A 12391-nucleotide genomic window follows, 5' to 3' on the forward strand; every position below is an offset into this window, starting at 1 on the left:
TTTTGAGACTAATTTTGAGCTGAACTTGAATTCTCAAACTTCCATGATGGGGATCGAACCCACATTCTCCATGTTATTAATCCGTATCATGGACCCAAAACATAGTCACTGTGTTATATTTCTCCTGTAATTGTAAATTCCCTTTTCTCAGTAATCGCTCAGCTCAAAGCTATGAGGAGCACTGGCGTTCTATTTTCCCATATCTAAATGACTCTCGATAAAGAGTTTCCATATCCATCGAGGGACCTATAAATAGAAGCTTATTTGCTTTATTTATGCAGTCCATCAGTATTTCGGGAGCTGCTTTGGCTCAGAGGTAGCACTGAATGCTCCTGAGTCACAGGTGCTGTCCCATCTCTGTTACATATCCCATTCTTTCCTTACCCTCTGCTGTCCTGCTGTAGCCTTTACAACTTCACGGGTCACAGTTTTTTTCAGTATTTGTCCTGTTCGTTACCATCCCATCTTGCCTTGCACCGACATCCATGTTTATTTAGCCATTTAAAATTTTCCGCCCTCTGATCTACCACAGACCTTTTTGTTTGTTCCTATCGCCCTGCTTCACTTAAAGCTGTCACATCTTGAATCTCTTCCAGGACTGGCAAAGGATCTTCACCCTGGAACATTGACTCAGCTTCTCTCTCTCTCTCTCTCTCTTTCTCTCTCTCCACAGAAGCTGTCTGAGCAGTTGCCAGCAATTGCTAACAGTGGCAGCACGGTGGCTCAGCAGTTAGCACTGCTACCTCACAGCACCAGGGACCTGGGTTCGATTCCACCCGCGGGTGACTGTCTGTGTGCAGTTTGCATATTCTCCCTGTGTCTGTGTGGGTTTCCTCCCACAGTCCAAAGATGTGTAGGTTTGGATGGATTGGCTGTGCTAAATTACCTGGTAGTGTCCCAGGGATGTATAGGTCAGCCATGGTAAAAGCCCCAGAGGTATCAGTCTTGGGGGGTTGGTGGGGGATGCTTTTCAAAGTCTTGATGGGCTGAGTGGCCTCTTTCTGCACTGTAGCAGATCTATGATTAATTTCTGTTTTTATTTAAAATCTCAAACGTCTGCAGTATTTTGATGATATGTCTAAACATGGATGTACAGTGACAGGACTTATAGTCATTCGGAGACGGGCTGAGAAAGGAGTGAGATCGGTGGGTTTAATTGCAAATTTCTTCTGACCACTTTCATCACAAAGGCTTCTATTAGTTTTTTGCCCACTAGACTCTCTCTAAGGTTCATAGTTCCTTGAGAGTGGAGTCGTGGGTAGACAGGATAGTAAAGAAGGCATTTGGTACGCTTGCCTTTATTGGTCAGTGCATTGAGTATAGGAGTTGGGAGGTCATGTTGCGGCTGTACAGGACATTGGTTAGGCCACTATTGGAATAATGAGTTTAGTTCTGGTCTCCCTGCTATAGGAAAGATGTTGTGAAACTTGAAAGGGCTCAGAAAATATTTACAAGGATGTTGCCAGGGTTGGAAGATTTGAGCTATAGAGAGAGACTGAATAGGCTGGGGCTATTTTCCCTGGAGCGTCGGAGGCTGAGGGGTGACCTTGTAGAGGTTTATACAATCATGAGGGCCATGGATAGGGTAATTAGCCAAGGTCTTTTCCCCAGGTAGGGGAGTCCCAAATTAAAGGCCTCAGTTTAAGGTGAGAGGGGAAAGATTTGAGAGGGTCTTAAGGGGCAACTTTTCCACGCAGTGGGTGGTGAATGTATGGGATGAGCTGCCAGAGGAAGCGGTGGAGGCTGGTACAATTACAACATTTAAGAGACGTCTGGATGAGTATATGAAAAAGACGTTTAGAGGGCTATGGGCCAAATGCTGGCAATTAGGATTATATTAATTTAGGATATCTGGTCGGCATGGACAAGTTGGACTAAAGGGTCTGTTTCTATGCTGTACAACTCTATGACCGTATCTAAACTTGTGCTTTCCCACTGTGATCTTATCCTTCTCTGTACTGCTTATGTTACTGTTTCCATTTCTCCTCCCTCACTTCATCTCCTGACCATCCCAAGTTCCAGATGCATTCTGCATAAACCACACAAGGGTCGGGATAGTCTAGACATTAGGTCACCTTTTCATTTTCTAGACAGCAGGGAGCCTCTGGGCACAGATGAGAGAAATCCTGGAGCGCTTTTCATCATCTGAGGAATCTTGTGAAGGAATTTCCTCAAGTTATTGTCTCCTTTTATCGGCTTTTCCGTTTTGTTACTGGAGGGGGAGATGAGAATGTGCGCAGGAAGCAGCCAGACACAAGACATTGAAACGTAAGAATGTAGGAAATAGGAGAAGGGGTAGGCCTCGAGCCTGATACACCATTCAGCTAAATCATGGCTGCTTTTTAGGTTTCTCAACACTTTTTCACACTTTCATGGTGTCCCTTGATGTCCCAACAATCTCTTGATTAGTAGCTTGAACTTAGCGCTCCCCCCCACCGAATCTTCTTGGGAAAGAATTCCAAGGAAAGACCGCCCTCTGAGTCTCATTTCAATCCGAATTTGGCTTCCCCCACAGTTCTGAAACCACTGCTGAGCTCTGGTGCAAACAGGGAACTTTGCACAAGCCCACAGTTCACATCAGATCTGATGTCCCATGAGAAAGGCACAGGGTTTATAGAGAAGATGATTGCTTCCCACAGAGTCTTAGAGATGTGCAGCATGGAAATAGACCTTTTGGTCCAACTCCTCCATGCCGACCAGATATCCTGGATGAATCTAGTCCCATTTGCAAGCATTTGGCCCATATCCCTCTGATCCCTTCCTATTTATACATCATCCAAATGCCTTTTAAATGTTGTAATTGTACCAGCCTCCACCACCTCCATACATGCACCACCTTCTGCATGAAAAAGTTGCCCTTTCAATTCCTTTCCAATCTTTTTCCTCTCACCTTAAACTTATGCTATCTAGTTTTGGACTCCCCCATCCTAGGAAAAATACCTTGGCTGTTCACCCTATCCATGCCCCTCATGATTTTATAAACCTCTATAAGGTCACCTCTCAGCCTCCGACATTCCAAGGAAAATAGCCCCAGTCTATTCAGCCTTTCCCTATAGCTCAAGCTCTCCAACCTGGCAACATCCTCGTAAATCTTTTCTGAATCCTTGCAAGTTTCACAACATCCTTCCTACAGCAGGGAGAACAGAACTGAACGCAGTAGTCCAAAAGTGGCCTAACCAATGTCCTGTACAGCCTCAACATGACCTCCCAACTCCTATACTCAATGCAGTGACCAATAAAGGCAAGCGTACCAAACGCCTTCTTCACTTTCCTATCTAACCGTGACTTCACTTTCAAGGAAATAGGGACCTGACTCCAAGTTCTCTTTGTTTAGTAACTCTCCCCAGGAACTTACCATTAAGTGTATAAGTCCTACCCTGATTTGCCTTTCCAAAGTACAGCACCTCACATTTATCTCAATTAAACTCCCTCTGCCACTTCTCGACCCAGGCCCCATGTGATCAAGATCCCATTGTACTCTGAGCTAACGTTCTTCCCTGTCCACTACACCTCCAATTTTAGTGTCATCTGCAAACTTACTAACCATACCTCCTATATCCACATCCAAATCATTTATATAAATGGTGAAAACAGTGGAGCCAGCACTGATCCTTTTGGCACACCGCTGGTCACAGGCCTCCAGTCCGAAAAGCAACCCTCCACCACTACCCTGTCTTCTACGTTTGAACCAGTTCTGTATCCAAATGGCTCGCTCTCCCTGTGTGGCATGTGATCTAACCTTGCTAACCAGTCCACCATGAGGAATCTTGTTGAACACCTTCCTGAAGTCTATGTAGATCACCTCCAACACTCTGCCCACATCAATCCTCTTCTTTACTTCTTCAAAAAACTCAATCTAGTTAGTGAGACACGATTTCCCACACACATAGCCATGTTGACTATCCATAGTCTTTCCAAATAAATTAAATCCTGTCCCTCAGGATTCCGTCCAACAACTTGCCCCCCTACTGATGTTAGGCTCAATGCTCTATAATTCCCTGGCATTTCCTTACCATGTTTCTTAAATAGTGGCACCACATTAGCCAACCTCCAGTCTTCCGGCACCTCACCTGTGGCTATCGATGATACAAATATCTCAGCAAGGGGCTCAGCAATCTCTTCCCTAGCTTCCCGTAGAGTTCTAAGGTACATCTGATCAGGTCCTGGGGATTTATCCATCTTTAAGTGTTTTAAGCTGTCCAGCACCTCTTCCTCTCTAATATGGATATTTTCCAAAATTTATTTCCCCACGTTCTCTATCTTCCATATCCTTCTCCAAAGTAAACACTGATGAAAAATGCTCATTTAGTTGCTCCCCCATCTCCTGCTGTTCCTCACATAGGCAGCCTTGCTGATCTTTAAGGGGCCCTATTCTCTCCCTTATTACCCTCTGTCCTTCATTTGTGTTTAAGCGTCTCTCTGTGCTGTCAAATCCGAACCCTCTGGAACATAAATACGAACGGAGAATGCCAGAAACAGGCAGCATCTGTAGTGAAAGTGACAGGTTTAACCCTTCCAGTCAATCGCCTCTCAACTGAGCAGTCTAAAGACACAGGGTAGACCGTTTAGGACTGAGATGAGGAGGCATTCCTTCATCAAGACAGTGGTGAGCCTGTGGAATTCCCTGCCACAGAAAGTGATTGAGGTCAGAATGCATTCAAGAAGGAGTTAGATATTGTTCTTAGGGCTAAAGGGATCAAAGAACGTGGGGAGAAAGTGGGAATGGTGAATGGTGGAGCAGAATCAAAGGGCCGAATGGTCTGCTTCTACTCCTATTTTTAATATTTCTGCAGTATTTCAGACTCACAAAATGTCCTAGAGAACCCCACTATTTGTGAAATAAAAAAAATTGCCCACCTCTTTTCCTCCCTCATCCCTCCCATCTTTACTCTGGAACCCAAACTTGTTAACAGTTTCACATCAATCTTTGACCAGCGTCACCTTGCTTTGCTCTTCAATTCAGCCTAACAGGCCTGGGAGGGGGGAATGGTGTGGGGGCAGAGTGTGGGAGTGGGTGCCTCCTGTTGGGGGAGAGGGGAATGGTGTGGGGGCAGAGTGTGGGAGTGGGTGCCCCCTGTGGGGGGGAGTGGGGAATAGTGTGGGGGCAGAGTGTGGGAGTGGGTGCCACATGTTGGGGGGAGAGGAGAATGGTGTGGGGGCAGAGTGTGGGAGTAAGTGCCCCCTGTGGGGGGAGAGGGGAACTGGGGAAATGCCGAGACCTGTGCTGGTTGCTTGCCTGGAAGAATGGAGTTAAAATGGATAGGTGCTAGCTGAATGCAGAGATGGGCAGCTGCAGACTCGCTGGGGCCCCGGTGAGAGAGCTGTGGGTGCCTCCAGATGGACGTCTTTCCAAGGGGCAGCAGGAGGACTACATCAATAGCTGGAGTCTATGTGATGATGAAGAGTTATAAATCAATCGTTTTCATCATTGTCTTGGAGCCTCCCACTCTCACCAGCTGGAGCAGACGTGCAGAAAATCTGTGGGAACACTCTCAGCCATTCCTTGTCAATTATTTTTGCTTTGTTTTGTTCATTCTCACTTGCCTTTTATCCCTGGCGTTCGGGCCTGGATTCTCCTCAGGCCAAACTACAGCCTCCAGCCTCAGTGATCCATCAAGCCCAGGCCAACACTCCCATCCTGCCCTCAGACTGTAGGCCTCATGAGAACTGCAGGGTTGTGAGGTCTTATTAGAATGGTGAAGGAAGAATCGGCCCAGGGTTGAGAGAAATGGACAAAAGTCAGGATAGGGGGAGAGAAAGCCAGAGAAGGGAGACAAGGATGTACAAGGGAAGAGAGAGTGAGATTGAAATGAAACGGATGAAGTGACGTGCGAAAGTCAGGCAGTGAGAGGCAGATGGGGAGAAAGACTCGGATAGATCCAGGGGAGAGAGAGAGAGAGAGAGACGGAGGGACACAGATTTGATTTGATTTGTTGATGTCACATGTACCGAGATACAGTGAAAACTATTGTTTTGCATGCTATCCAGACAAATCATGCTTTACAGAGGTACATCAGGGTAATCAAACAGAATGCAGAATATAGTGTTACAGTTACAGAGAAGGTGCAGAGTAAGATCAGCTCTAATACATGAGAGGTCTGTTCATAACAGCAGGGAAGAAACTGTCCTTGAACCCGTTGGTATGTTTTTCCAAACTTCTAACTTGTGCCCAATGGAAGAGGGTGGAAGTGACTATAACCTGGGTGGGAGGGGTCTTTGATTATGTTGGCTACTTTCCCAAGGCAGCAGCAAGTATGGAGACTAAGCAATGTCCTGTACAGCCGTAACATGACCTCCCACTCCTATACTCAATGCACTGACCAATAAAAACAAGCGTACCAAACACCTTCTTCACTATCCTATCTACCCGTGACTCCACTTTCATGGAACTACGTACCTGCACACCAACATCTCTGTTCAGCGGCACTCCCCAGGACCTTACTATTAAGTGTATAAGCCCTGCCCTGATTTACTTTTCCAATATGCAACACCTCACATCTATCTAAATTAAACTCCATCTGTCACTCCTTACCCCATTGGCCCATCTGATCAAGGTCCTATTGTACTCTGAGATAACATTCTGTACAGTCTACTACACCACCAATTTTAGTGTCCCTTTCCACGCCAAAGAATTTCCAGTGGACCATGCCATAGATGATATTCTCCTGGGTCAAGCCCAACAGGATGATAGAGTAAAGACAGTCTTGGGAAAGTTACAGGATGCTGGGGTGTTACTGAATGACGCGTGTGAATTCTCAGTTATTACACGTTTGGATGACATGGACAACAGGGATTGCAACAGGCTCACAGATAATGGAAGCCCTCAGGACATTCCTACCATTCTGGAATGGTAGGGAACTCCAGCAACACATAGGAACAATGAAGTGGGTCAGAAAGTTCCCACTTCACTGAGCCCAAGTTAATGAGCTTGTCTGGCAATGTTGGAAGCAGGATCAGCCATGATTACCAACATTGAACATAATCAAAGACACACTTATTTCATCCGATCTCCTTGTAGACAATGATCCTGACCTTTCAATTATAACTGTCCTGAATAACAAGATTAGAGAACCAGAAGAGAAACAAGTTAATTAGGTGAAAACTCCAATGGACTGGATTAGCAGCATGTGCAACAACCTGGAAGACATGCATTGATCCTAATGAACTTAATAAGTTTTGAAGAAATCTCACTATCCCGTGCCAACCACTGAAAGAGACCTTGCCACGTGGTACCAAGGCAAATGTCTTTACCTCCATCCGTGGCAAAGGAAGGCAAGTGAAGCTGGATGAAAGCTATTAAACAAAGGACATAGAACATAGAACAGTACAGCACAGTACAGGCCCTTCGGCCCACGATGTTGTGCTGACCTATTATCTCACTAAGATCAATCTACCCTGCATACCCTACATTTTACTATCCTCCATGTGCCCATCGAAGAGTCATTTAAAAGTCTCTGAAGTATCTGACCCCACTACCACTGCTGGCAGCATATTCCACGCGCCCATCACTCTCTGTGTGAAGAACCTACTTCTGACATCTCCCCTATACCTTCCTCCAATCACCGTAAAATTATGCCCCCTCATAATAGTCATTCCTGCCCTGGGAAAAAGTCTCTGACTATCCACTCTATCAATGCCTCTCATCATCTTGTACACCTCTATCAAATCACCTCTCATACTTCTTCGCTCCAATGGAAAAAGCCCTAGCTCCCTCAACCTTTCCTCATAAGACCTGCCCTCCAGTCCAGGCAGCATCCTGGTAAATCTCCTCTGCACCCTCTCTAAAGCTTCCACATCCTTCCTATAATGAAGTGACCAGAACTGAACACAGTATTCCAAGTGTGGTCTAACCAGGGTTTTATAGAGGTGTAGCATGACCTCGTGGCTCTTAAACTCAATCCCCCTGCCAATGAAAGCCAACACACCATACGCCTTCTTTACAATCCTATCAGCTTGGGTGGCAACTTTGAGGGATCTATGGACGTTGACCCCAAGATCCCTCTGTTCCTCCACACTGCTGAGACTCCTGCCATTAACCCTGTATTCTGCATTCAAATTCGACCTTCCAAAATGAATCACATTTTGGATGCCATGTGGGACATTCAGATGGGTGCCTCTACTGTTTGGCATTTCTGCTGCTCCAGAACAGTATGAATGCCATGAGATAGACACAACAAAAACAAAGTTGCTGGAAAAGCTCAGCAGGTCTGGCAGCATCTGTGAAGGAGAAAACAGAGTTAACGTTTCAGGTCCGGTTACCCTTCCTTAGCATGAGATCTACCTAGAGGGAAAATGCTGCGGATAAAATGCTCATCGATGGATGTGAAGACATGAGAGAGACATTACTTTAGCCCCGATGCAACTGAAGATTCCTGAAGTTAAGTACAGCAGCAAAAGGACTTTGTCTGGATTCTGATGTGGAAAGAGCCATAACAGAGATGAAGTAATGTGCAAACTATTTGTGAACTGTCTAGTCAAGTCTTGCCAATTTGTGAACTTCTCTGCACACGCTCATTACTAAGGATATGCAGCTGTATAAGGGCATGGAACGAGAAGCAACTTTCTCTAGAATCAAACAACTAGTGATGGTGGGCAATGCCAGTGCTGAAGTGCTGCAACATCTGTCATTAAATCAGCTTGCACTGTGACACTGTTGAGATAGCACTTGGGCAAACTGATTTTGCAAGGACATGCACTGGAATTGCATTGAGGGCATTGACACAAATTGAAGGATTCCATGCTCAGATTGAGAAAAACTGCCCAGCTATTGTCTTTAGCTGCAAGCATATTAACTGATACTTCCTTAGTACAGACAAAGTGATAGAGGGGTGTCGGAGGAGTGGGGGAGGTGGGGTTTGACCGCAAGGATCTTCCTCAAACTAGGAAGCTACCCTGAGGAACGCCTGTTGAGATATCCTGGAGCTGAGATGACTGACCTCCAACACCCACAGCGCATAGGAAGATGGTTGTGGTTGTGGGAGGTCAATCGTCTGTGCAGGAGCTCCACGGGGTAGTGTCCTAGGTCCTACCATCTTCAGCTGCTTCATCAATGACCTTCCCTCCATCATAAGGTCAGAAGTGGGGATGTTCGCCGATGATTGCACAATGTTCAGCACCATTCACAACTCCCCAGACACTGAAGCAGTCCAAATGCAACAAGGTCTGAACAATATCCAGGCTTCAGCTGATGAATGAGCAAGTAATATTTGATCCAAGCAAATGCCAGACTATGACCATCACCAATAAGAGACAATCTAACCACTGCCCCTAGACATTCAATAGAATTCCCATCACTGAATCCCCCAATATCTACCTCCTGATGCTTAGCAGAAACTCAACTGGTCTCACCACATAAACACAGTGGTTACAAGAGCAGGTCAGAGGCTAGGAATACTGCAGGGAGTAATTCACCTCTTGACTCCCCAAAGCCTGTCCACCATCTACAAGGCACAAGTCAGGAATGTGATGGAGTACTCCCCACTTGCCTGGATGAGTGCAGCACCGACAACACTCAAGAAGCTTGACACCATCCAGGATAAAGCAGCCCACTTGATTGGCACCACATCCACAAGCATCCACTCCATTCACCACCGACGCTCAGTAACAGCAGTGTGTACTATCTACAAGATGTGCTGCAGAAATTCACCAAAGATCCTCAGACAGCACCTTCCAAACACATGACCACTTCCATTTAGAAGGACAAGGGCAGCAGATAAATGGGAACACCACCACCTGCAATTTCCCCTCCAAGCCACTCACCATCCTGACTTGGAAATATATCGCTGTTCCCTCACTGTTGCTGGGTCAAAATCCTGGAATGCCCTCCCTAAGGGCATTGTGGGTCAATCCACAGCAGGAGGACTGCAGCGGTTCAAGACGACAGCTCACTACCACCTTCTCAAGGGGCAACTAGGGACAGGCAATAAATGCTGGTCCCAGCCAGCGATGCCCACATCCCATGCCTCCATCTGCTCCAAAGTATCTACAAAGAATGGCACTTAATTATGCAGAAATATCAGCTGGATCTGACATACAAGCAAGGGCAACAGGTGTACATTGGCGAAATGCCGTCAAGAGCAGCAGTCCTTATGAAGCCGGTTGAGAATGTTAGAGTGCGAATCATAAGGATTTGATACGAAGTAAGAGCTTGTTATGCTTTGGAGGTCATCAACCTAGCAAGGAATTTGAAAAGAAACAGATGACTCAAATCACAATGCAACTGTCCGAATGCTGCAGGGATTTATGATAAAAGAATGAGTTGAAAGCATCATCGATGTACTGGCTGCTACTAGAGCATAGGACATGCCAAGACAAACTGATATCCCAAGACAACATCCTGTACAAAGGAAATAGAATCATTGTCCCAAAGGAGATGAGAAAGAGTTGCTGAAGGACAGTCTAGTCTGAGAAAGGCAAGAGAAATGCTCCATTGACCACTGGCTAATGCTCTACTCACTATTGGCAGTACACTCACAATGGGGCCAAAGGGTCTCTTCTGTACTCTACGATCCTATGACCGAACACAATCAATGAGAATAATGACCACATCGGCCAATGTGGTGTCTGTGCCAACTGCCAAACAAAGCAAGTTAAAAAGTCATTAATTACTCATGATATCCCAGATGGGCCATCGACGATGCTTGAAGTCGACATTTACATTTTCAGAGGACCTGGTTATCTCGTCATTGTAAATGACTGTTCTTGGCGCTGGAAATTAGACTCCCAAAAGAGAGATCATTGGAAAATCTCAGCAGGTTTGACAGCATCTGTGGACAGAAATCAGACTTAACGTTTCGGGTTGAGTGACCCTTCCTCAGAGCAGTTCTAAGGTAGGATCAGTTGACCTGAAACATCAATTCCTATTTCTCTCCGAAGATGCTGTCAGACCGTCTGAGCTTTTCCAGCAATTTCTGTTTTTGTTCTGATTTATAGCATCTGTAGTTCTTTCTGGAAGAAAGTTTTTATCTGGAAGTTTGATTAACTGACATCAGTGACCATCAGGAAGACTGGAGAATTTCTGGAACTACACGTCAGTTGTTATATTATTTCAGACATTGTAATGCGTGACTAGACCCATCTACTCTCAATGAAAGACTTCAAGAATGATTCACAAACAATTGGGAAATTCAACAGCACATTTCATCTCCACACTAACCCAGTCAAATGGAGAGGCTGAGGCAGCGGTGAACATCAGAAAAGAGATCAGAAAGAAGTTGAGCAAATCTAGCTAAGGCTTGCACAAGACAATTCTATTGTGGAAGAAAGATTAATTAATCAGAAATAACAAGCCAAAGATTAATGTCACAATGTCCCGAAACTAGTCTCCCAAGATCAAAAAAAAACTACTGAAACCTGAGACAACAAGGTGCAGGGCTGGATGAACACGGCAGGCCAAGCAGCATCATAGGAGCAGAGAGGCTGACGTTTCGGGCCTAGACCCTTCCCTGAAACCTGAGGTAGGGATAGGAGTGAATGGCATAAATCAGAGTGAAACGACAGGAAGTCAAATTCGGCTTTTGATATAACAGCCAAATCGTTGTCAGAGCTGGGAATTGGTGAGGCAGTCAGAGTACAGGCATTCAATGCTCTCAGCCATAGTCAGCGCTTTCAGCTGTAAGAGAGCATTTGTCACCTTACTTGCATGTAGCGAATATGCATAACTAGATATCATGGGGTAACTGGAGACAGATATATACAACGGCAGAAGCTAATTCACTGCAGGTTAGCTGATCTGAAGCATTTAGCTTCCTTCTAGTGCGATACTATTCCGAATGCAGTTTCAATCTGTTTCTTTCTCCTTTTAATTTCAGAAACTTCACTTCTTTTCGCTGGGATAGCTCTTATTCTGCAATAATTTATCCCCTTCAATCTCAATTTCTTCGGAATGCTGCTTGGCACATGTTACTTCATTGAGCAGCTCCTCAGCGCTTCAGAACTTGATACATGCTTCTCTCTCAAAGACTGCCCAGTGAAGATGACAAATGGAAGTCAGAGTAGGAAACGTTCTCCCCACTAAGCCCCCTGGGTTTTTTCTCTAGGATTTCTGGGTAAATCCATCTTGCTTGAAATAATGGATACTTTTAAAAGCTTCGTTAATTCCAAAGACACAAGCAAACCCATATTTACTTAAAATTCCAAGAACAGAAACATGCAGTAAACAATACTAAAATACACTTATGTACAAATATCCCAATTTCATCACAACAGAGAGATTAGGGGAGATAGAGGTCTCAGAGGGAGATACAGGAAAGAGAGAGAAAGAGGGAGGTACAGCTGATAGAGAAAGAGACAGGATAGGATACAGGAGACAGAGAGACAGACTGAGAGAGATACGGGAGACAGACTGACAGAGTGAGATACAGGACACAGAGAGACTGATAAAGAGTGATAC

This window comes from Rhincodon typus, chromosome 5 (genome assembly GCF_021869965.1).
Source record: "Rhincodon typus isolate 14 chromosome 5, sRhiTyp1.1, whole genome shotgun sequence".
NCBI classification, from domain to species: Eukaryota; Metazoa; Chordata; class Chondrichthyes; order Orectolobiformes; family Rhincodontidae; genus Rhincodon; species Rhincodon typus.